This window comes from Engystomops pustulosus, chromosome 5, assembly GCF_040894005.1.
Source record: "Engystomops pustulosus chromosome 5, aEngPut4.maternal, whole genome shotgun sequence".
In the NCBI taxonomy this organism is placed as follows: Eukaryota; Metazoa; Chordata; class Amphibia; order Anura; family Leptodactylidae; genus Engystomops; species Engystomops pustulosus.
In genome coordinates this window covers 20,833,948-20,859,193 of record NC_092415.1, presented here as the reverse complement: position 1 = coordinate 20,859,193, position 25,246 = coordinate 20,833,948, and the positions used below count along the sequence as shown (strand labels likewise).

The window sequence follows — 25,246 nt, the reverse complement described above, 5'->3', positions numbered from 1 at the left end:
ATAGATGGGTTATTCTACATTCACTACTGTCACGATCATGATGCTCGATCAGAATGTCGAAGACAATACTCAGGTATCTAGTACATGTGGCTCCATCAGTAGTAATAATGGAAAAAGCATGATCCATAATCCCAATAGAAAGAAGAAAATGGGTGCACCGGCAGCAAAGGACACACCCATGGTGCACTGACCCCTTAATAAGCAAAAATAAAACAAATATTTTATACATCCTCTAAATTTTTACTTCCATGTTCAACTGTGGAGGATCAGCTTCGGGAAAGGAAGGAAAATTGGCTTTAAGAGATAGGGACAAAGATTTAAAGGACATTTACCATCAGATCACTGGTGGTAGAGAGTCCTAATGAGGCTGTGCTTTCAATCTATGGGATGGGTGGGGGGGGGCACTTTTTTACTGTCTTCTGGAATCTTTAATACTGAAATATTAACATTACAAAACAGCCGGAGGCGCTCAGGCAGACGGTGTTCGAGTGCCTCTCGGCTTCCCCCGCTTTTGATCTATGTACGCTCCCGCTGTAAGCCACCACCTGTTCCCAACCAAGCGGGAGGCTGCTTGCAATGGGGGTGTGCATAAATTAAAAGCTGGGGAAACCAAGAGGCGGTCAGGCCCTTCTGCACCACCAGGTGCAGCTGATTACACAGACATGTGGTCTAAAAGCCGCCCTCTCTTTTCCTAATCCAGGCCCTTGTACCCTATATTTCAGCTTTTACTAAAACCCAGCCTTGGAAAGTCTCTTCCTTCCACTACACACAACAATTTCAAGACCCAAAACACATAACACAGAAACCTGCCCTCCATGACTCTCTCACACAGCACATTAGTAACTAATTAATTGAAAGAAATAATAATCATGAAGAGAGCGGGTTGATGTCAGGATGGTCACAGTGAATAGACAGAATAATACCATTGCCTTTGGGATAAGTAGAGATCCCTTAGGTCGGACTATCAAATATTATACATTGACCAAAATGTTTTATGGAATTCATCCTTATCTTCCCACAAATGTGGTCAAGCACTGTAATATTTCCCAATACATATTCAGTATATGATTGAAGAACGATAGAAAAACTGTGCACTGGCTGTAATTCCCATTACGACCACCAGGAGTACAATCACATGGAGAATAAAGAACTCTGGACAGAATATTACAAAATCTAATGGTTTCAGGATATTTTATGCCAAGGGGGAAGTAAGGAAAGATGCTTCAATAATAATATGTTTCCTGTGGCAACAGCTGTTCTCAGCCCTTAAGGGTAAGTGGTCTCTTGGCCCGTTTAAGGGCTTATACAAAATTTGTTTGTGGGTTTCAACATTCATCTAATAATGGCAATACTATATGTGTTAATCCCATAGATTTTACGCATCTAACTTAGATGCTGACACCTCACCAGAACAAAGGAAATGTCACTAACAATCAGGTAGTTTGTGTCTTAAGCCTCAGTAACTTTACTAATTACCCATAAATCAATGGAAGGATTATGACTGGATATCTCATCTAATGGTCCTTCATTATGAAACACTATGAGACTACTTATTCAGGGTAAAAAGAAGGTATATTCCATCAGGGGCTCTACAAAGATGATAAGGAAGCCAATTGCAGGATCAAAGAGGGCCTGCCATTATGGTGACATGATTGACCACCACTAAGAAAGAATAGGGGTTTTCCCTATCCTTTCCATAGTCTGTAGGTAGAGTGCCGCCCTCTGGTTGGATAATCATACTTTATCTGGAGATATCTGCTCAGGTTCCTCTCACCTAGAGAGAAAATAGACCAGCAAGACTCATTTTCAATGATCTCATTGCTTCTACATGCGGGGGAGGCGGCATTTATCATAAACTGGTGCATGGGTTATGGCTTCCTGATGAATCCAGTGGGGATTGCTCCTTTGGGCAGTAGTTTCCAGGTCTGACCTTGTGTAGAATTTCATTATAACCTACACCAATTTCATACCATGGTCTTTGGAGTCCTGCTGCCTGCTTAGTATTCAGTCCAGGAAATATGGACCCAAATATGGACAATTGTGAGCGGACTCATAGAAGTTCAGACTCTTGAAAATCTGTTCAGTTCCAGGTCTGGGTAACAAACCCGAACAAGGATGCAAACCAAATTTTGGCATTTAGACAGTTAACAACCATGACTGTTGCCAGCACTGTTCCTGAGTAGAGATGAGCGAGCACTAAAATGCTCGAGTGCTCGTTATTCGAGACGAACTTTTCCTGATGCTCGAGTGCTCGTCTCGAATAACGAGCCCCACTGAAGTCAATGGGAGACTCGAGCATTTTTCAAAGGGACCATGGTTCGGGAATAAAATGTGTTAATTAATTGAAAAAGAACGTCTTCTGATAAGTTAGCAGATGTATGCAAACATCTGCAATCTATTCTTCACTGTTCTGCGCGTATATTATCTCCCGACAAGTTAGCAGATGTGAAGAACAGTGAAGAATAGAATAAAAACAGTGAACACAGGATCATTTAAGTGAAAAACACAGTGAAGAATAGATTGCAGATGTTCGGCACATCTGCTTACTTGTCGGGAGATACGCTGTCCCGGGATCTGCTGCTCTTCTTCCACTGAAGTCTCCCCGATGTCTCCGTGCCCCGATGTCACCGTGCCCCGATGTCACCGTGCCCCGATGTCTCCGTGCCCCGATGTCTCCGTGCCCCGATGTCTCCGTGCCCCGATGTCTCCGTGCCCCTATGTCTCCGTGCCCCTATGTCTCCGTGCCCCTATGTCTCCGTGCCCCTATGTCTCCGTGCCGCTCCGTGCCGCTGCCCGATGTCTCCGTGCCACTGCCCAATGTCTCCGTGCCGCTCCCCGGTGTCTCTGTGCTGCTCCCCGGTGTCTCTGTGCTGCTCCCCGGTGTCTCTGTGCTGCTCACCGTGTTCTTCAATGTGTTCTTCACACATATATATTGTTCTTCACATACTATTTTGTTCGCACCGTTTCGCGCGTATCTCCCGACAAGTAAGCAGATGTGCCGAACATCTGTAATCTATTCTTCACTGTGTTCTTTACTGTGTTTTTCACTTAAATGATCCTGTGTTCACAGTGTTCACTGTTTTTATTCTATTCTTCATTGTTCTTCACTGTGTTTTTTTAATGAAATGCTCGATCTCGAGCAGGGGAAATACTCGTCCGAGCAACGAGCCGTTTCGAGTACCTTAATACTCGAACGAGCATCAAGCTCGGACGAGTATACTCGCTCATCTCTATTCCGGAGTGTTACTGGAGGTCAAGTTCACCGCCATTTTATAGGATCGGCACTCACCATGATGTCATTGGGGAGTTTATATCCTCCCCAAAATGGTAGCGCTCAGCATTTAAACTGTTAGACTTTACTAACAGCATGTTAACAACCACGATTGGCGCTAGCACTGATCACGGGGGTTACTATCAGTTCGTTTAGCCATTAACATGGTCATCAAAAACCTTTACATGGGAAAGTTAACTTGAAAGCTACATCTTTAGTGATCCAACGCTGGAAGCCGCCTTCAACGCTTCATAACAGAACTATATATATTTACATTTATGATAATTAAGAACAATTATGAATCCATTGTTGATTTGCTACATCTCTGAACACAGTGAGATTTGTAGTAGGTTTTATAATATTAATGCAGTTCACATCATTTCACCTTTCCCTTTTCTGATTAGTAAACTAATTCAATCGGGAGCCCCCATCAATTAAGATGTTGATTGAAATAAATTTAGAGGTTAAAAAGGCCATGACAGAGAGCGTTAAAAATAGGATTATTATTCAACTTCTTTGTATTTTCCCTTCTGGTTCCCTCATAAATCCTGCCATGAGTGTATCCGTCTTGGCAAATTCACTGATCTTGTGAGATATTTACTCAGGAAGGGAAGAATCATCCTGTTGACTCACGTTTCCGATGTAGTGGCAGATTGGTGGGTCACAGACTGTTCGGCAAATCGTCTATAAATAAATTCCGATAAGCTTAATAATCTGCAGCCAAAAAATGTATCCATTGCATTTCTACTTAAATCATAATGTATGACTGCTATGATGTGTCATTGTGTGGTCATCATCCACTTGGGACAGTTGGATGATACAAAAATGGTATCCTTGTGTGTTCTCCACAGGTGCAGTTTCTTCACATTTGGTGGGATGTGGTGGTCCAGTCAAGGAGGGGTCCAGGATTCAGAAAACGACATAATAATAATATCAGTTATTGATATAGAGCCAACATAATCCACGGTGCTTTACAAATCAGATCTGGACAAAATCTGACATTACGGAGTAGTAAAATAAGCATCGGTTGTAAAAAGAGCCAAGAGTTTGCCATCAATGATGAAGAAGGGTAGTTGCAATAGGATGCAGTTCTTACGGAATGGTCCAGCCATTTTTTATAAGGTATCAGATCTAAATTTCTTCCATAAAAAAGACTTCAAGTCCAGGGGACAACATTGAGGATAGTAAACTTAAAGATTAGTTCTAAAGAGTAAAAGGAGAAGAGAGATTATGGAAAATGATAGGCTTACCTGAAGACATGAAAGTCAGGTATTCATTTAGTTGTAAAGGGTAGCACATTCCAGAGAATTTGTGCAGCTCAGGTGAAGTTCTGATGAAGCAAGTTCAAATTATATAGGATGCAAGTTTTAGATTGTCAACTAAATGAAGGGCAGTCATAGGGCAATAGACTGAGATATTGGAGGATATGTAGGGATGAGCATCAATTAGGAGAGATTGAAGGAGGCAGTGTAGCTTTATATTAACTGATGAGTCTTACTGCTGTAATTCGGATAAATTGACAGATGAGTCTAAAAAATTGAAGGCCAATGAGTAGGATTTTTTAGGAAACTTTTTAATAAAGAATTTTGCCTGGATCAAGGGTGGTCTTACCGATGTAGTGGTCCAGTCGAATTTAAATGTTAATAGATGGTGTTTCTAGATAGCAGTTTTTGTTGGTATCAAATGTAAACCAGGATTAACAGAATAAAAAGAGGACTTGGATATCCCTGTTATAAGCTGCAGCACTCAATGTCAGGCTGCAGCTGCAAAACCTAATATGATGCTAGGGGGTGTAAAAGAGAGAAAAGAACAAAGATCCCAATGTAATATTACCTTTCTTAATCTCTTTTGAGACCACAGTTCTGGGTAAGCTCCACATTGTAAATTAAAGATATAGTAAAGCTGGAGAGGATTGGGTGACTAGATTGTGATGGAAGGTCCTTCTTGTAATGAAGGGTTAGGAAAATCTGTCTTGTGCAGGTCGGGAAAAATAAAATGTCTTAGAGGAGCTGTGATTTACATGTACAAATCTGTGTGGGGTCAGTACAAGGAACCAGCACGAGATTTATTTTTGACCAAGGTGTGTTCATTACAAGTGGAGGATAGGCAATTTAGATAAAAATCTAGAAAAGGATTAATGTCAGTTAGGATAATCAAATTATGGGATGTCCTACCTCAACTGCTAGATACAATGTCAGGCCAAATGTTCAGCTAAAAACAAATGGTATTGAGCATTATAAATAATATAACAAAGGATCATATATTATTGATTGAGGAAATAAATTCAGTAAAATTCCTTGGGGGTTGGAGGAGGGGTGACAAAGAAAACTTTGGCAGCTACATCTGACCTTGATTGACAAGGGGGTGACATAGGACCTACTTTGGCCAATCCTTGGTCTCCTCAGAACACACAATATCACTGGTTCTGACATCACAAGTGATATCAAGTATTCCAAGGAGGCCATGGCTTAGCTGAAGCAATCCTCTGATTTCAGGCCAGGTGCAGCAGCTGAAGACCAGATCTACCAGCATGAATTACTGGGAGCGAAATAGGGGTAAGCACAATTTTGGGGGGTTTTTTGCCATCTGTTCCCCAAGGACTTTTACTGGGTATCTGGATAACCCCCCAAAATGATTGATCTTTGCCCTTTGTAATCTATGAAAATTAGAGTTCTACTTGGGTTCCTCAAGCCCAGGAGATTACATGTTTTTGGAGACTTTAAAAGTCTTTTGTTGGACTTTTAAAGTTTCTTATTGTGTCTGCTGGTACTGCAGTGGGCAAGTCCAACCCTAAAGTGATATAACATTATTAACAAAAAAACCTAATACAGATCACACATACCAAACTCATCCCATGACTTGTTTTCTCTGTTTGAAATACCTCTAGCTATTGAATATTGACTACATGTATAAGAATTTTCTCTTTTTCTGCTGTGATACATTATATTGTTTTACCTGCGCTAGAACGGGATGCATCCCGAGACCTTACGCATGCGTTAATTATCTAGCTCTCTATGCACCTGGTATCTGTCTTTTTAAATGGAGTGTTTGTACCCTTTCCTCAGACCATGAATAAGAACTGAATGTTTACGTTCAAAACGCGTAGGTCCTCTGGGATGTGCAATGTAATCTCTCTTTTTAATGGATATGAAATAAAATAAGAAGTTTTAAAAATTTTTAGTGTCGGTCATACCCTACTTTTTTCTTGAACATCCCATGACTTAGGCTACCTTCACAAAGGACATGCAGTTATACGAGACGTAAACAAAGGTCGCATATACTGTTGTTTTTGTCAATGCAGGTATGTGGGAACATTGTTTAAGTCCCAAATGCAAACTACATGTTCAGTATGAAGCCAAAGTCATGGATGAAGTTTGTCATTGGTGGGTGACTTCGGCTCACTGTCAGGTACCAAAACAGAAGTAGGGAGAGGACTTACTCTATCTTTTGTGTATAGGGTAGTCGGCTCATGTATGGTGCTGTAGAATGTATGCTCCCATTAAGTGAATAGGGGATGTGTGATACCTGTAGAAAAAATGGCTAAATCCTAAAAAGATTGTTGTGTGCATGAGCCCTCAGGGAGCTGACTTTTCCAGAATCCCTTAGTGCTGCATCAATGGCCATAAGGCTCCACACGCCTGCAAGGAGGCCTTAGTTGGCAAAGTCTCAGTAAGGAGAACTATTACTCCATAATCTGAGCCCTTAAGTGGAAAGATATAATTGGTCATGTGCTAATCATTAAAATGCTAATTTTAATGATATTGTTGATTTTTTGAAACAGTGGAAATCATAACATCTATAACACATGGGCCAGTTAAAGCTTTGTTTTTACTAGTATGAGATGTATAACATAACAAATTAGGAACTTCTTTCATATTTAATATGAGACAATGTGAAAACGAAAGCTTGATAAGATTACCCTGTTGGAGCATTTTCAGTAGTTTCATCAATTATTTAAAGGGGAATCGGTCAATACTGCCTTTTGGCATTTTACAATACAAAGTCAAACAAAATGATGCTTCTCAATCCACAAATGAGGCTGGAACATCTCTCCAACCTGCTCACGTACTTATGATTAGAAAATAATCCATCACAAGAAAATATTGATCATCCTCCAATCATATGCAACAGCTGCATGTCCTTTAAAGATCAGGTCCTCATGTTATCATGTCTTGTGCTCTTTAGATTTTATTTATATTAGCAATCTGTATATAGGACTGACAATAGAGATAATAGGGGGAATCATCATCCTTGTTGCACCCGTTTTCTGTCGTTAAAAAGTTGCATTTAGATATTTGCACATTTTTTTCAACTTTTTTTTACTTCAAAGTCATTTTAGAATAAACCACTATCACACCACGTTTATTAAAGCATATAGATTGAGGACCTTGGTTCATGCCCAATTTATGACATGCAATTTTTTTCAAAAAGTCCCAAATTTAGGTGTAAATCCATTCCAGTTCTATTCTTACCTGGAAATAATGAGAAACTGGTTGTGCAAAAATTTCCTATTGAGCAACTTTTTGAGAAAAAAAAGTTGCAAAAACACTGTAGGTTTGTCAAACGTTCTAAGCCACCATGATACATCTGATGTGCACAGGAGCTCCCAAAATGGTCTGAAAAGTGGGGCACAAATCCTACCTAATGATAAATGCCCCCCTTGATGTTGTGGGTTGTTAAACCATCATGCAACAAGATCAGTTTGTGTTTGGCGAATCCTAAAAGCTGTATCAAAGTTGCCCTTTTAGATTTTGGATGTCTGTGTGATGCCTTATCTGAACTTTGCTGCAATAGGACTACAAGGACACTGCCCCCCTGAGTGGTCCTCATTCTGGTATTGGCTGGCCCTATGCCTGGCACTCAGGCAAAGAATGGCTAGAAAAAGGCTGGAGTCTAGGCCAAAAGTTTTTGGGTCAAGCAGCCACAGTATGAAATTGGATCAACAGGATCACAAGGAAACAGAAGTCCAGAAGCGCCTGTTAGACAGTCATGCACAAAACCAGCATCCGGAATTAAGTCAAACCACAGTGGAACAGACTTGCAATTATTAAAAAAATTTTCAGACAAATTATAGACTGTACAATGCACACGGGGGTCATTTATCTTTTCTCTTTTTTCTGAGTACCTTCTCATTTATTATTTTGTCAATTTAGTTTAGTTTTTTTGGCGAATTTTTAATGAAATGTCTTAAAAATGTCGCACAAATGTCGCACAGGTTTTCCTTACGTTTTTTGTTGCAAATTTTAGACAATTTGAAAAAGATAAATGTCATTTGTGAGCAGGAATAGAAGATAAATGTTTCTTATGGTTGATAAACTAGCGGACTTGAATGCACATTTCAAACAGTCCCAAATAAGGTTCAAAAATTGCAGTGCACCAAAAAAGTTGCATAAAAGATAGAAACAAAGTAAAAAAGAATAAAGATAAATAACCCCCATGGTCTACAAAATGCCTATGCTAATCCATCAACTACAGTTCACATTTTTGAATGTCACTACAAAACTTTCAGTGACTTTTACACCAGCAGACTGGCACTGGGAATACAATATGCCATTTGCTTATCATCTAATAGAGATCACACACATTTTTTTTTTTTTATAGCATTGCGTTATTTCAATGAAAACCGGAACACAGAAAACTATAAATATTCTCTGCTTTTTGAGGGATTCTGGAATGATTAATAGTATTATACAACAAGTTGCATCTTAGAGGGAAATGAGTGACTAAGATCTGACTGTCCACTATCATGCGATTGGAATTAGGATCAGTAATGCAAAATACAAAAGCTCTCAATGAAATGTAATTTAGCTCCATACAGATTATTAGGCAGTGAGTTCTCATCTAATGGAATACAATTCTGGATGCCTCTCTGAAAAAAAGAGAGACTTATTATAGAAAGATCAAGAGACAGGGAACTAAATCAATCTATGGCACCGAAGATCTCAGTCTCACAAATTGCTCAAACTAGGTCTATTCATGTGAAAGCCATTTTTAGCAAAAGTTAAAAGGTACAGTAAATGAAATAAGAAAGGTGTGAGATGGTACAATTTACCTTATGCAGCCGATTTCTGTACATTTATTAGATTTTTAAAGTAAAAAAAAACACCTTAGGAAATGGAAAACATCCATTGTTCTAGACTGGAGGTTTCAACTCATTTTCATTAATATTGCAATTTTTGCTTCCATTATGTGTCAATCGGTTCACTGTATCGTAAAACCTTCTAACCACCCTAACCCTTCCCTACCCTGGAAGTAATATTCTCCTCTCAACCACTAATATCTTTTTCTACTGCAACACCTAGTACCACATGGTACTAATATTTCTACTCAATCCCAACCAACAAATGTGGAAGTTTACTTCTGTCTCCATCTCGTCACACCCACCTTTTTATACTGCGCCCTGCTCTTCTTACTTCATGTGTCGGAGTGAGCAGGGGAAAAACAGTTGATGGCCTACTAGCCTGCCAGGAGTTGAAGGCTCAGTAATGTCTCAGTAATGTCTCATGCACAGGATGCAAAGTGTTGCTTTGGTGCCAGTGAGAGTAGCGGTGGGTGTAGCTGGTCGATGTGTCAAATTCAATTTTATGTGGAGATAGACTGGAGAGTCCTGGTGTCAGATCTTTACGAGCTACATTGAATATCTATAGAGCTTAATCTAAAAAGCTTGAGGAGATCATGCAATTGAACGCCTGGGATATAGTATATAAAATAAATGGGTTGTTGGATTTGAGGCATTATACTTGACTAGAGTTTTTCCTACAAAACCTGCAATGTTCGGATCCAGGATGAACATCGCAGGTACGGCCAACCCTAATACTTTAGTGAGAAGCTCAGGGTCAGTGTTTGGCTAACACCCCCAACAATTCAACACCAGCGATAGGTGCAGGCACTGATCATGGGTGTAAACTCTTTAAATTCTTTCTGCAGGCTGTCTAGATGATGAAAGGTGTGTCGCCATTTTCACGGAACCGCTAGCCATTTAAATGCTGCCGACTTTGCCGCAGTGTTTAAAGAGTTAACACTCTCGGTTGTTAAATAGCATAGGTTTGGGTTTGATTCCCCAGACCTATTCCCAAAAATAACTTTGGATCTACTCCTGACTATACATGACAAGTATATGCTAAATGGCCATCTGTTTTTTGTTAGGCTACTTTATATTGGTAATATAATGAAGAAAATCAGAAAAGTTAGAATTATTTTTTGTTTACATTCCCCTTAAATTTAAGGCCATTGAACCAAAGAGCCCAAAGGGCCAAAGATTAAGCCCCTTTAAATCCAACCTAACCCATAAAACTTGGCTTTTCATAAAACCATCATAAAATATATTTATGTGAAAATAAAATAGAGGCAAAACAACCATCTTTTATGTTATTAGCCTTACACATAAAAGTATAGTGGACCAGCCTCATTTCCCTAGTGGCTGTATGCAGACTGACCTTTAGAGGGCACATCACCGCTATGCCACTGATTGACTACAATGGTGATGTTTCGGCTGCGGCACAGGAGAAACCGGGAGCAGTGCAGGAAAAAAGATCAGTCCAGTTTACTATGTTCCTCACCTGTATGTTGGGGGCATATAATTAAAAAGAAAAAACTCGGAAAATCCCAGTCTCTCCTGACCACAATGACATTTTGTTTTGACAATCCCTTTAAACAGAGAACAGTATAAAAAAAAAACTGCACAAAGAGAACTCTACACTAATATTTAGTAAACACTGAATACCAATGAAATAATTTAACAAATTGAAATTTTCAGTGAGAACGTTCTGCAGCTGGTGAATGAATTTGTGAATTGTGAGCCAAGAACAACTGCACAAATGTTGGAAAATAAAAGCGACAATTATCGCACAATGACTCATCATAGGTTTCTTTATCTTTTTAGTCATATAAACACTATGAATCCTCACTTTTTCAAGGACAAAATAACAATAACAAGAAATCCACAAAGAGAATTTGGCTAGCACAGTGTGACGGGATGGGTAAAATAATAATAAAACTATTTGGTACATTCAGCGCTCGAGCACGTTATGGCCTCTGCCTTTATATGACCCCTGGCGGAGGTCTGCTAAAGAGAACATGTATATGGGGGTACAGAGAGCACGCTAAATTCTTCGTTATGGATACAAAATAACGCAGATGTAAAAAAGTAAATTTTGGGCAATGTGATATTGTATCACAGAGAACAAAAATATCCATTGAAAAGTCATTCAAATTATTGGGTTAAAGGGATAATCCATGATTTTTTTATTGACTGCAGTAGGTTTACTTGTCAGCGGGGATGCTTTAAGTGGGGCCCTGGACAAAACTAAAAGTGGGGCCCCAAAATAAAACTATTTTACGAACAGTCAGAGTCAGTAAGAGGCTCCTTTATCCCTGCACCATAATAACACTTTATAGGTTACACACAGTAGTAGGCAAGGATCTGTGATATGGGGCTGTAGGAGGATGTTATAGGACAGTGATGGCGAACCTTTTAGAGGCAGAGTGCCCAAACTACAACAATGGCCCGCTTATTTATCGCAAAGTGCCAACACAGAAATGTAATTTGTGATTTATACTCCCTTCTCTGTCACAGTTTTCATTGATACCAGCACCTGAGGACACCAATAAAGCAGAAAATAGTCCCAGGACGAGCTGCTATTTTAAAATATCACTGTGCACAGCAAGTCCTGGGCCGTCTGGGACTGCAGGAAGATACCTGGAGTCATCTCTGGTGATGGCCTGAGTGCCCACAGAAAGGGCTCTGAGTGCCACCTCTAGCACCAGTGCCATAGGTTAGCCATCACTGTTATAGGAGAAAGACAGATGATAGGGATAGGGATAGGGATTATATAAGATAAATATGAAAGATGATACAGATTTATAGATGCAGAAATATAAAGTAGATTATATATAGATAGATATTAGAAGATAGATAGATAGATAGATAGATAGATAGATAGATAGATAGATTGACATGAGAGATAGACAGATAGAGTAGAAGAGAGATAAATCAGTTGATATATAGATAAATAGACAGACAAAAAAACTAGAAAGATAAATGGTTACATAGAAAGATATACATATAGAAGTGAAATAGACAAATTATTGGAGATAGATAACTAGACAGATAGATGATATATATACATATAAATATAGAAAGGAGATAGATGAGAAGCATCTTCACCCAAGGGTTATTAAAAGATCAATACATTCTCTGCCTACAAAATTTCACATGAAGGGGGGCTACTTTAAAACAAGGGCCCCTGGGCAAATGCCTAGGTTGCCGTCCACTAACGCCGGCCCTGCCTATTAGTAATGATAAGGTAATTAATAGATAAACTCTTATACTCTATCCAGCAGTGTAGTATATGGTGTTTTCCAGTATTACTATCCGTTAGCCATCTTTATTGATGAATATCTGAAGGATGGAGGTCTTACATCTGCCACCAAGCTTCTTTAGACCTCTGTGTACCGCTGTACCGCACTTTCATTAGAAACCATACACTCAGAAGTGGTTATGCTTTGTACTCCATGTAATGGGATCCAGCTGCAAACAGTCCATGTGATCAACAGTCGATAGTCAATGGTCTTCAATGGCCTATTAAGCACAAGACGTACAAAATGAAGTGCCACGGCTGCCTCAAATTGTTGATCAGCAGAAATAATGTTTATTTTTTTCATTCTTTTGCTAATGTTCAGCAGGCATGCCACATGCTAGATACCCTGCAATCTAATGTTATTACCAATATACTAAATACGCCTTTCAGGTACCAAGTTAGACATTGCTGTATCTATGTGTTGATAAGAGGAGGACACCATGGAAGGGACAATGATAAACTTGGACTAGATGTTGTTCAGTGCTCACCACATTGTTCTGCTTCCGAGTCTTATTGCTCTTAAAAGGCAAAATAAAACAACCTCCTTGAGATTAAGATACCTTTCAATGGCTACATTCAAGCTTTCGAGACTACTCTCTTCATCAGGCAAGATACCTCTTCATCAGGCATGAAAAGACATGAGTAGTCTTGAAAGCTTTCTGGTTCATCAAAGTTGTCAGTTCAAAGATTTTTTAATTTTGGCTTTTAAGAGTGATAAGAATATGTCCAACAACTAAATTTTCTCTTGATTCTGGGACTTAGACACCAGTACATTCCACCAGAATCTAGGAGCTGAGAGAATCTTTGACAAAGATCCATCAATGTTCTCCATTTGGGGGCAGATTAAATCTTGCATGGATTCTGGGCTGTGTGGGACTTATTGAGCCTCACAAGTCAAGTTTTTTTTGATGCTTGGAAGCTTATTACTTAAATATGGTGCAAGAACCATATTATTGTAAATGATTGGGGGTTTTAAAGACCTTTTGAGGACCTTTCTTAGTTTTTTAGAACCCATCAAATATGTATGAGGAGTGCACAACTGGAGTCCCCTCTCCTTAACATCTACACAGGCAGTACAAAACTTGGTGAGAGTTTTTGGTGTGCTTGAGTCTCCCAGGACCTCCCATATTATAATCTGATACTTGCTACTGACTTCCTATATCAATTTATATTCTATTGAATAGAGACCTCAATTTTTGTCTTCCGGTCAATTAAAAATCAGGTTTGGCAATAGCTGCAGGTACATAGTTTATCGCAGTACACAAATGTCTTGTCTTTTAACAAACTTTGCATTTGGGGCATGGATCCAACAAATAATCTGTGTTTACTTTATATCAAGGAAGGATCCTTCATCATCTTAAAATTAGAAAATAATTTGAAATAAGAAATAGAAAAATGTGATTCCTCCAGGGCATAAATATTAATTGACTTTCCGTAAAGGGAACCCATCATTAAGAACAGGCACAATAAGCCTTAACCCCCCTCCCCCCCCCCCACTTGTGCCAGTGTTGAAAAGTGCAGCACAGGCATCCCAGCTTAAATCTGCCTCCTCCCACCAGTAAAATATTTACCCAAATGTTTTCTGCCTATATCTATGTTGGCCCCGTACAGTTTTATGTAGCCCTGCCCATTTCCACTTAGTGCAGCCCATCTTGGGGTGAGCAACATGGTGACAAGATCTGCAGTTTCCCACACAGTGTTTACTTCTACATTCAACATACATAGAAGGGGGCATAATCCCGGTAAGTAAAGAGAGAGGACTTCCTGTCTCCTCCGGTCCGAATTTTAAAACACAGAGTCAGTCAGAAGAAGGAGGTGTGGTTAATTGGCAGGAAAACATTACTCTTCTCCTCAGAAGTTGACTCTTACTAATTATTCATCTTCCTTGCTGAGACAGGAACACAGGCTCTTACACATGAGTGGTCCTGCTCGGTATTTTTTTTTTCCATTTAATGTTATTTAAGTAAATAGAAGGAGCTGCAGGGTCCACTAGGCCACCACTTGAAGATTCCCCAACTGAACTTAAGAGATGAACTACAGTACTGTGCCTCATGTACACCACCACTATTCTTCTTCCATAAATCAAAATCTCCCTCGATCAAACATTTATTTATTATTTCAAAGTAAAACAAAAGATATTTAAGTCACAACATTTTTTTTGTATAAGAATCTTTATTTTAGTGGAAGTAATTAAAGAGAACATATCTATCATTTGTCTTGATTTGCAAGTAATTGCATTTCCCATAATATAACAATTTAGAGCACATTTTCCTGAAATTCTAATTGTTTTCTGTTATTCCTTCTAGAAATGTATGACTAAGTTGACAACTAGGTTTTTCTTGCTAGACGTAATGGTGGAATGGTTAATGATGCACTGGTATTCACAACAGGTGCAATAGGGTGGTGGAGAGGGACTTTATTTATGTTTCAGTTCAGACATTTCGGGAACCACTTTCCCCTTTTTCAGCTTTCAGTATAATGACAGCAGATTCGTAACTCTAGACAGCACTGTATGAACATGTTTTTGAGTAGGGTCAGGAAGAAAGACCTCTCTTTATGGAGACTTTGCCAATTAATGCACCTTGCAGGCGTGTGGAGACTTACAGCCATTGATGCTCAACCGAGGTTTTCTAGTAAATATGCAAATTACGTTTTCAAGGATGGGATAAGCAAAAAAAGAGGCATTGTTTTTCTTGTCCCATTCTGGAAATTGTACTTTGCATATTTCCCTACAATCGTTGACACTCTAATCAGTGCTCTAGAGACTTGCCCATTGACTAGGGCAATGGTAATTATTCATCATACACAAAGGAATGGAACAAGAGATGATAGATGATTGTTATTTTATAGTGGTGCAAATATTTTCTAAAACGTATTAGAGATGTGAGAGGCCATCTTAAAAATGCTGGTGATTTTTTCATTCCTTTTATGATTTTTCAGATGGATGGTTCTTACAAAGAAAAATGCCCAGTATGTATTAAAAAGTAAGTTACGGCAATGAAAGTTTTATCACAAAAAATATTTTCATTTTTCAAGATTCTTCACTGAGCTGATTCCATAATTATTTCAAATTGTTAAAATGATTTCCCATAATTTACCCTTTTACGTGAAGGTTCGGTATTACACGCAGCAGTATAGTCCCTCACAGTCCACCAAAAGTGTTAATGCGAAGTGATTGACTTGGCAATTTCCTATATTGCTCTTGATTTATGGCCGTTGACACATAGCTTTGTAAAGCCTTTGTCTTCATCAGATCTGATTCCCCTAGCTTCTCATAGCTCCATAGGTGAGAACACTTATGGGAACGGCTTGTGAGCGGCTGCTGCTGACAAGTAAATACTGTGCCTAATTACAGTGTCATACATAAAACACCATTCATTGAGCTCACTGGGGAGCGTATAGTAACTTCCATTTGCAGAACATTTTTAGAGATTAGATTTTCCTGTGTTAATGTTTTCTCCACGGGGAGAGTGTGTCAGCCTCGTTGCAGAATAAAATGTGACTCGCCACTATTGTAATTCTAGGAGGTAAGAAAGTGATGTTTGCCAGATGCCGGACAAGGATGACTATATTGTCTGATCCGTCAGCCACTTCACAAGTCACGGTAGTGTTATCTCTTGAAATACATTTTTGAAATATTTACAAAACAATTACGTAAATGGCCATCTGTTTTTGGATATTTTTTTACATCAATGTTTCAAGTCTGAAAATCCTGTGGGAATGGAGTGTGTTTGATTATACCAAGCAATATATTATATTTTCAGAAATGAACAAACTCTAAAAAAAAATCTGTTTTCGATTGATTCTACATAAAAATGTCTGCCTGGGTAACTTTGAGTATGTTATCTCATCTACCATATTGAATGGATTTTTTAGGGATTTTGGAAAACCCTGTGATGTTCGGGGCATGGGTGGCAAACGAAAGAGTGCTTACCCTGCTCTGGGTTTCTGGGTTATTCCATTACTTCTGGTCTTCCCTTTATCCAGTTGGCTGGATGTGCCAGGGGCCACAGGGGAAGTTTCGACCACTTGTGATATAAGATGAAGTGATATCCCTTGGTCCACTGTTTACCCAAGTTGGTCCCTTAATAATAATTCCTTTATTTATATAGCTCACACAGATTACGGAATGCTACATGGAGCTTGTCAAATCGGTCCCTGTCTTCGTGAGCCACACTATCTAATCAACCTACCAGAATGTTTTGGAGTGGGGGAGAAAATTGGAGGCCTCAGAGGAAACCCACACAAACAAAGAGAAAACATACAAACTTTTTGCAGTATTGACCTAGATGGGACTTGAATCCAGGACCCCAGTGCTGCAAGGCTTCATGACCCTCTGCACTTCCCATTGGGTTGGAGGTGCTGAATACCAGGAGTTACATCGCACTACAGGAACCTGAGAAAGGGTAAGTATATATTCTTTATTTAAGGTAACACTGTCACATGTTTTTTTCACAATGATCATAATCATATCATCATAAAATAGAGGACATTTTTTACTCTTTTGGTTATCGGCCATATTCTAGAGGGTCACATTTATTGGCACTAAGTGCTACAAGTACCTGACTGTATTGTGTCTCCTGATCGCCAGCCTTAAAGGGGTATTCTTGTCTTGGTATTCACATTCTGTTTCATTAATCTGCCATATATAAACATTTCTTCAATTAGATGTTATTAAAAAAATTTTACCTGTGTGAAGATAATTTCTCATAAATGTAGTGATGTGGTCCCTTAGAAACGAGAATGACTCCTCGGATATGGACACCTCTGCTGGAGGGATTGCACAAAGAAACAAAAGGTTTTTAGCATATGAAATGTCCGGGAGTTACTGCAGGTCCCACAGCTGTCCTCCGGTAATGATTGCAGAATCCAGGCGGTCAGACAGGACTCAATAGCGCATGTCTGGCCACTGCTGCCAAAATGTGAGGTCGTCGTATCTGAGGAAGCTATCTCGTTTTTAAGGGACCATATGACTACATTTATGAGAAATTATCTTCACCCAGGAACATTTTTTTTAATAACTTCCAATTGAAGAAATGTTTACATATGGCAAATAAATTCAATTAAATGTAAATGCCCAGATGGGAACACCCCTTTAATACCAGGACAGTGACCACAATGTGAAACTCTCTGATGACATGAACAAAAGTGACACTCCCATTCATTAAAGAGATTCTTCAAAAACACGATAGGGGCTCTCCACGGGATAGGGGCTAACTTCATGATCAGTGAAGGTCTCTCATTTTGATTGATGATCCGACCCCCATGGATCATGAAAATGGCGGTCCATTGTACCCCAGTTATGAAGATAACAGCCAGTCACGCATGCGCCAACTGCTCCATTTATCTCTATGGACAAGACCTATACTGATAGCTGAGTGCCATAGAGATGAATAGAGCAGCCAGCGCATTTGCGACCAACTGCTCTATTCTTCTGGGGGTACGACAGGAATATGACACTAACTTTTAAGTCACTGCAGAACCCTTTTAAGATGCCTAATGTTTGGGCCAGGGACTAAGGACTGTTAGGACTAAGGACAGTTAGAAATGCAGATCTAGAACAGTCATTAGTCCATAATAAATGTTTAACTTATAACAGCCTTTGTCATAGTAACACAAATCATAATGTATTATCATATGGCTTATTTTATTTAAAACATTTTCTATTTTTTATTTTATTTAAAACATATAACAAAATATAATTTCTATATTTGTTCTTCAGAATAATAATATACAGTAATTAAAAAAGGATATTACTAAAAAAAATAATCCAATGTTTCCAATAGAAATGTCTACCATGCGATGCCTCAAATTGTGGTTTTTAAAATGCAAATAGGCAGAAGCAAAATAAATAAGCATTAATAGGGCTCAAACCAACCTAGTTGCTAATGAGTTAAAATTTTATGGGAATTGGCCAATTCAGTGTAAATCTTGAAGCTGGAAAAATCAATCTAACCATCTTTTACAATTAGGAAGTAAATTTATTACTAGACAAGACTCTTAGGAGAGGTTGGAAGAGGACAAGATTTTTAGGAGATGTCGGAAGGGAAATTCTTTTAAAAAAATGAAGGTTTCTATATGTTCCGGTAAGAAATTTTATGAAATGATCTCTTCTTGCATCATTCCTTGAGGACATTCCCTTATTACCGTATATACCGAGGTATAAGACGACTTTTGAAGACTGAAAAATCTTCAGTCTGGTCTGGGGTCGTCTTATACGCCGGTAATGTTTCTTCTCACCTTTTCCGCGATCCACCGAAGCTCCGCTGCTACACTCCGGCCGCCGGTGACAGCTCCGTGGGTGCCGGCGTCGCAGAGAATATGACGTCGGCACGCGGCTGACGTCATATTCTGTGAGCCGCCAGCGCTCAATGAGCTGTCACCGCCGGCCAGAGTGTAGCAGCGGAGCTTCGGTGGATCGCGGGAAAGGTGAGAAGCTGTTGTATTATTAATGTGCCAAGCAGGCTGGCTACATAGATGGGGAGGCGGCAGGATGCAAACTGGGGGGCCGGCATTCTGCACAATTGGGGGGCTGCCAGGCTGTATAATAGCTGGCTGTATACTGGGGGTACAGGCTGGCAGTATACTAGGGGTGGCAGTTTGGCTATATACAGGGGGGCTGGCTGTATACTGGCGGTACAGGCTGGCAATATACAGGGGGAGCTGGCTGTTGGAAAAGGGGTAGTCTTATACGGCGAATATATCTTCAACTCTATATTTTTAACAGGAAAGTAGGGGGGTCGTCATATGTATCATATACTAAACATTTTGTACATATATGACATAATCAAATGATTTGGGTCCCTAATCTAGGATCTGCATCTGTCTTGAGAACTTGAGAATGGGGGTCAACCAACCCCTTCCCATGAATGGACCGGTTGTAGAGTTTGCCAAGCATGTGCGAGGCATCTCCATAAAATCTAGGCGATCATCAAAAAAAAAAGAATTTTTAGACCTCTCATAGACCTGACAGGAGAGTGGCCACAAATGCACTGAAAACTTTCAAATCAGCTCATCTTTGGGAACAATCTCTGTTGCACCGGTCTTCGGACAGATGCGGGTCCCAGGGGTGGGGTACACATTTATGATGTATTCAGGACATATCCTGTAGATATTTCATAAATTCACAAAATGTAAAAAAATAAAACCCTCAGCAGAATATTACTTATTACTTATGCTATTTGTGCTATGTCTCTTTAGATTGTCTTCTGTCTATAAACTCAAGTCCATGTCATGCGCAGCCCAAGGTTGGTGACTGAACATCTGATTTGTCTAACCGCATCACTATGGATATTGGGTAAATCCTGCACATATGATAAAGAACATTATATTTTCACAGGTCAATTTGGATTCGTGGACCAATGGGGGAAAATTACCATGGCTTGTCTCATAGTTTTCTGGAGGACAAAACATATTATTATCCCTTTTTCCAACAGTTGGATTTCCCTTACATAAAACTTTGGGCACGATGGGAAGTCAATTGGTTGACTTTAGTTGACATCTCCACCAGGTCAGATCTGCTCTAAAATTGTCAGATCTGGCAGAGATTGCTTTTCCGATCCAATAAGAGGATCCAGACTGAAGAGCTCCGGAGAGGGGAAATATTAACTATTAAATTATTCAAAACATCAGTTTTAATAGTTTTTCATTATTTTTCATGGTGAACCTCCATCCAAAGATCATCCATTATTTCCAACTTAAAACAAGACTGGCGTACAGGATAAAGATACTGGAGAAGAAAATGTGCTAAATTAAGTTTGTATCAGCGAAAAAGCCCCTTAGGCTGTGTGAATGTATGTGTTATTCTTTCTCATAGCTGCCGCTTTCCTGGAGATAATACTTGTATAAAGACCGCCAGTCTCTATGGAATAGTGTGTACACGCATGGGAGTCTACAGAGGTAAATATCAGAGGAATATGGGAAAAAGCTGAATTTATTCTACTATAAATCATTCCTTCTTAGGATTTCGGTTATTCCATTGGGATAGATGTTCTCCAGTTAGAGCCTCCTCTGTATAGATATTGCATTAAAATTCTAATACAATGCATGTGAGTGTAAAATAGACAATCATAAAGTAAAGTTATGGTGGCTGTTTGATACAAACTCCAACTTTACTTTTATTCTATCAGAAAATTCTCTACTTGGATGATTTCCATGAAATTCTTTTGTACTCATAAGGGGACATGTATCTTTATTTCTGCTTATTTTTTCTTTCTTTTTTGTGAATTTTCATTGCTACTTTTTCTGTCACTTCTCAAGTACAGCTTTGTCAAATATAAGCCGAGGCCCCCGATTTTGTAATTTTGGCCAATAAAAATCTATAGACTCAATTATAAGCCTAGGATGGGAAATGCATTGGTCATAGCCAGTATATAGCTAGTCAGTCCCTTTCCTCAGTAGTTTATAGCCACCCAGCCTCTGCCCTAAGTATATAGACAGCAGCCCATGCTCCCAGTATATAATCAGCCAGCCCCCTGCCCCATTACATAGCCAGCCAGCATTCCCCAGTATATAGCCAGCCCCCTACCCCAATATATAGCCAGCCAGCATTCCTCCAGTATATAGCCTTTACTCTTCCCCAGTATATAGGCAGCCCCCTGCCACTGTATATAGCCAGCCCCCTGCCCCTGTAAAAAGCCAGCCCCCTGCTCCAATTAAATTGCCAGCCAGCATTCCTCAATATAGCCAGCCCCTGCCCAAGTATAAAGCCAGCCACAGTTTTCCCAATTCATTAAGTAAATACTCACCTTTCAGACACCCCCCACACGTCTTCTCTTCTTCCGTCCAGCAGTGGTAACTTCCAGCAGGTCTGTGTGATGCTCTAGTGACAGCCGACACTTACAATAGGATGACAGTGTTGGCTGGCATCACAACTTGGGTGCCGGAGCATCACACAGACCTGCCACTGCCGGTAGAATCACACAAAGGAGCGCCATGCGGACCTGCCAGCAGCCACTTTTGCCAGACCGAAGAAGAGAAGATCTGTGGAGGTCATCAGAAAGGTGAGAATTTACTTCCTTTTTTGACTCAAGTATCAGCCAAGTTTGGGTTTTTAAGCACATTTTTTGTGCCAAAAAACTTGGCTTATACTCAAGTGTATCCTGCATGTACTTTTTTTCTCTATTTTTGCTACTTTTTTCATGGACTCTGTTTTAACATATAAATTGAAATTATTTCACATTCTTATAATGTTTGAACATTTGCACAGAAACGTTTTAGGCGTTAAAAGTTTGAGCTGTTTTTTAAAAAGCTATACATTTTTGCATTCAAATTTTATTGAAATTTGTGAGTACTTATAAGGGTGCGGTCACACGTGGCATTTGAGATGCCTTATACGCGATTTTTTCTTCATTGCTGGAAGTGCAAGCAGCTGTGAAAATGTTAATACAGCTGCTTACACTTCCAACAATGAAGAGAAACGCATGGTAAAATATAAAACGCATGCCTTTCTGTGATGCTTTTAAAAATGCGTCATACAGGCCACGTGTTACCGGACCCTTATAAGTTGTAGTTTCCTGGGATGTTACAGGAAATGCAGGCCACAGCCTCAAATCCCCAATTTACAGCAGTTTCGACTCCTGTACATAACCCCATCACATGGCTTGTGTGCATAGAGATTTGAGACATTTGCAACAAAAAGTCTCAAAAAAAGCCAAAATTTGCACCTGCCAGGACAGGAAAAGCTAAACCACACAGGAAAAACTACCACAAAAAAAGACATGATCATACATAAGGCACAAAAATGACCTACCAAAAGTCTCAATTATACACCAAAGAAAAAGAAAATAAGACACATGTCCCCCAATGCACTGTATTATTTTAGTACCTTTTACCGTAAAAAAAGGTTGCAAAATGAAATAACATTCCTTCTTATAGTCATTACAAATGAAAGAAGTGAGTGAACCCAATGAATTTACTTGGATTTACTGATGTCAAAGTCAAAACCCAATTCCCTACTCTGCTGTACTGTACTGTTCTTGGGTTGCTAACAACAGATCTTTGGTCCATTTCTGTGGTCCGTGTGTCATTGGTGTGCAATGCATTGCCCAGACAAATCTGCAAAAGCGTTTCAGATATAATCAGTATGTCACTGGTTTTTATGGATCATTAAAATAAAACATAAGAAATAGAAGGCTGGAAAATGATGCTCTTATCTTTTTTTTTTTTTTTTATTAATCTTTTTTATTAATTTTCAAAATAAAATAGTACAATAACACATATTACAAAGGGAATGTTAACAACGTTCACATATGAATTATTGCAATTAAAGACCATAAAGGGTTCCATCCTGTGTGAATCGTCTGTTCTTTTGAGGGATGGGTTCATGTTTTTATGGCTATATATATATATATTTTTTTTTTTTTTTTCTTCTTCCCTCTTGTCTTCAGATTCATAGATGTTTCCAACGTGTTATTGATACTTCGCTTTGCTATATTTAATGTGAGGGGACATCAATTGTCCCGTACAGGTTGGGTATAAACATTATACTATTTTGGAGTGTTAACCGAACTCCAGACCAGGGTGGTTTAGGATGGGTGGCGGGAGGGGGGTTGGAGGGGATTTTGGCGAGCTGTGGATATTAGATCTCCTATTCTATGTATTCTATGTACAGTCAGGCTATGGGTTGTGATATTTGCTATTTGTCCAGAGGTTCCATCCAATTGTGAATTTGCTGAAGGTGGAGTTTCTGTGCGCTAGTATTTTTTCATAAGCGCAGGTCGTGTTCATTTGATCAATAACTTCATTGATATGGGGAGAGTCCTTTTTCTTCCAGTGTCTGGTAATTATTAATTTCGTAGACATTAAGAGATGTATGATGATTGTCCTATATTCTCGTGGCAAGGTTTCAGTGTTGATTAGTAGGAGAGCTTGCTCTGGGCCTATAGTAATGTCTTTTTTGGTCACTTCTTTTATTATCGTTTTTGTTGCTTTCCAAAGAGCTAAGATGTTGGGGCAGTTCCATAGTATGTGCAGTAGGCTTCCTCTGTTACCACAATCTCGCCAGCATGTTGGTGTCACATTTGGGTAGATGAGATTCAGCCTTGTTGGAGTGAAGTACCATCTCAGATGGGTTTTTATGATCGCTTCTATGTGCGATGTGCAACTTAGTGTCTGGTACGTTGTTTTTATTGCTGCTTTCCATTTTGTTGCTGGAAATTTCTCTTGGAGGTCTTCTTCCCATTTTAACATGTTATGGCTCTTTGTGAATTCTGTTCTTTTCCCTATTTTATTATAGAAAAAGGATATTCCTTTTTTCCCTGGATTCTGATTGTCTAAGAATTCTAGTAATTTAGACTCAAATTTAGGTGTCACTTGGTTTAGTATTTTGTATATGTTTTTTGTTCTTGCGATTTGCTGTGCTTCGCTGTATGGCAGGCCTTTAACAGTTGTTAAGTATCTGGCATCTATTTGACCTTTAGGGTTGAGAATGTCGTTTAACTCTTCTAGTCCTTTCTTTCTCCAAGATTCTAAATTGAGTTGTTTGTCCTGGAACTCTAGGAAGCTTAATGGGATGCGTTTTATAAGATTATGGTTGAGGGTGTTTTCATTTCTAACCATGCTGCCCCATACTTTGTCTGAAAACTTTATCGTTTGCAATTTAGAGGGTGGTGGGTCCTTTTCCCATATTTGGGATATCATTCTATTTATAAGTGGCGAGTTGTTATTGTAGTATTTTTCTATTGTTATCCATGCTTTGTCTGTTGCGTCTAGCCACCAATGTTTAAGCTGGTCTAGGATTGCTGCTTTATGGTAGTCTCTTAAGTCCGGTAATCCAAGGCCTCCCACTTTTTTATGTTTGGACATAATGGAAGATGATACTCGAGGTTTTTTCTGTTGCCATATAAAGTTTTGGAGATTTTTATTATTCACTTTGAAAAAGTTATTTGGAATATTGGTTGGAACCGTTCTGAACAAATACAGGAACTTCGGAAGTATTACCATTTTGAATGATGCAATGCGGCCAAACCATGTTAGCTGATGTTTTGAGTATTTTATATATAATTCATTAATGGTATTAGTTATATGGGCAAAGTTTGTGTGGTATAATTTTTTAGAAGGGTATGTTAATTGGATTCCAAGATATGTTATGTTCTGTGTTTGCCAATCTAGATGAAATTTTTGTCTTAGTGTGTTCTGTACTGCGTCCGGGATTTTAACTGGTAGGATCTGCGATTTACTTGTGTTCATTTTATAATGTGAGATTTTTCCGTATTCTTCTATAGTCTTAAACAGTTGTGTCAGTGAGGTGTCTGTCTCCGTCAATGATAAAACTATGTCGTCTGCGAAAAGGGCTATTTTATGTTCTATATTTCCTATCTTGACTCCTGTGATTTTTGGGTGATTCCTAATTAATTCTGCTAGGGGTTCAATCGAGAGGGTAAAGAAAATGGGTGATAATGGGCAGCCCTGTCTAGTTCCATTTGAGAGTGTGAGTTTTTGAGATAGGGTGTTGTTGGTATATACGTATGCTGCTGGGTGGGAGTATAGGGCCTTTATTGCTGACATTATTGGGCCTGTCAATCCATATTTTGTCAGTGCATTCAGAGCGTATTTCCAATTCACTCTGTCAAACGCTTTTTCTGCGTCGATTGTTAGAAATGATGCTGGAATATTA

General features: G+C 39.2%; 1 long non-coding RNA gene across 1 annotated transcript; it reads left to right on the top strand.

Moving 5' to 3' along the window:
- The first annotated feature begins 5,770 nt into the window (after positions 1–5,770).
- LOC140133951 (uncharacterized) lies at positions 5,771–20,261 on the top strand. Its single transcript, XR_011855987.1, has 6 exons — positions 5,771–5,826; positions 15,571–15,614; positions 16,155–16,234; positions 16,743–17,036; positions 18,603–18,716; positions 19,831–20,261. It is a non-coding gene; the product is annotated as an uncharacterized lncRNA (long non-coding RNA).
- Positions 20,262–25,246: the final 4,985 nt, after the last annotated feature.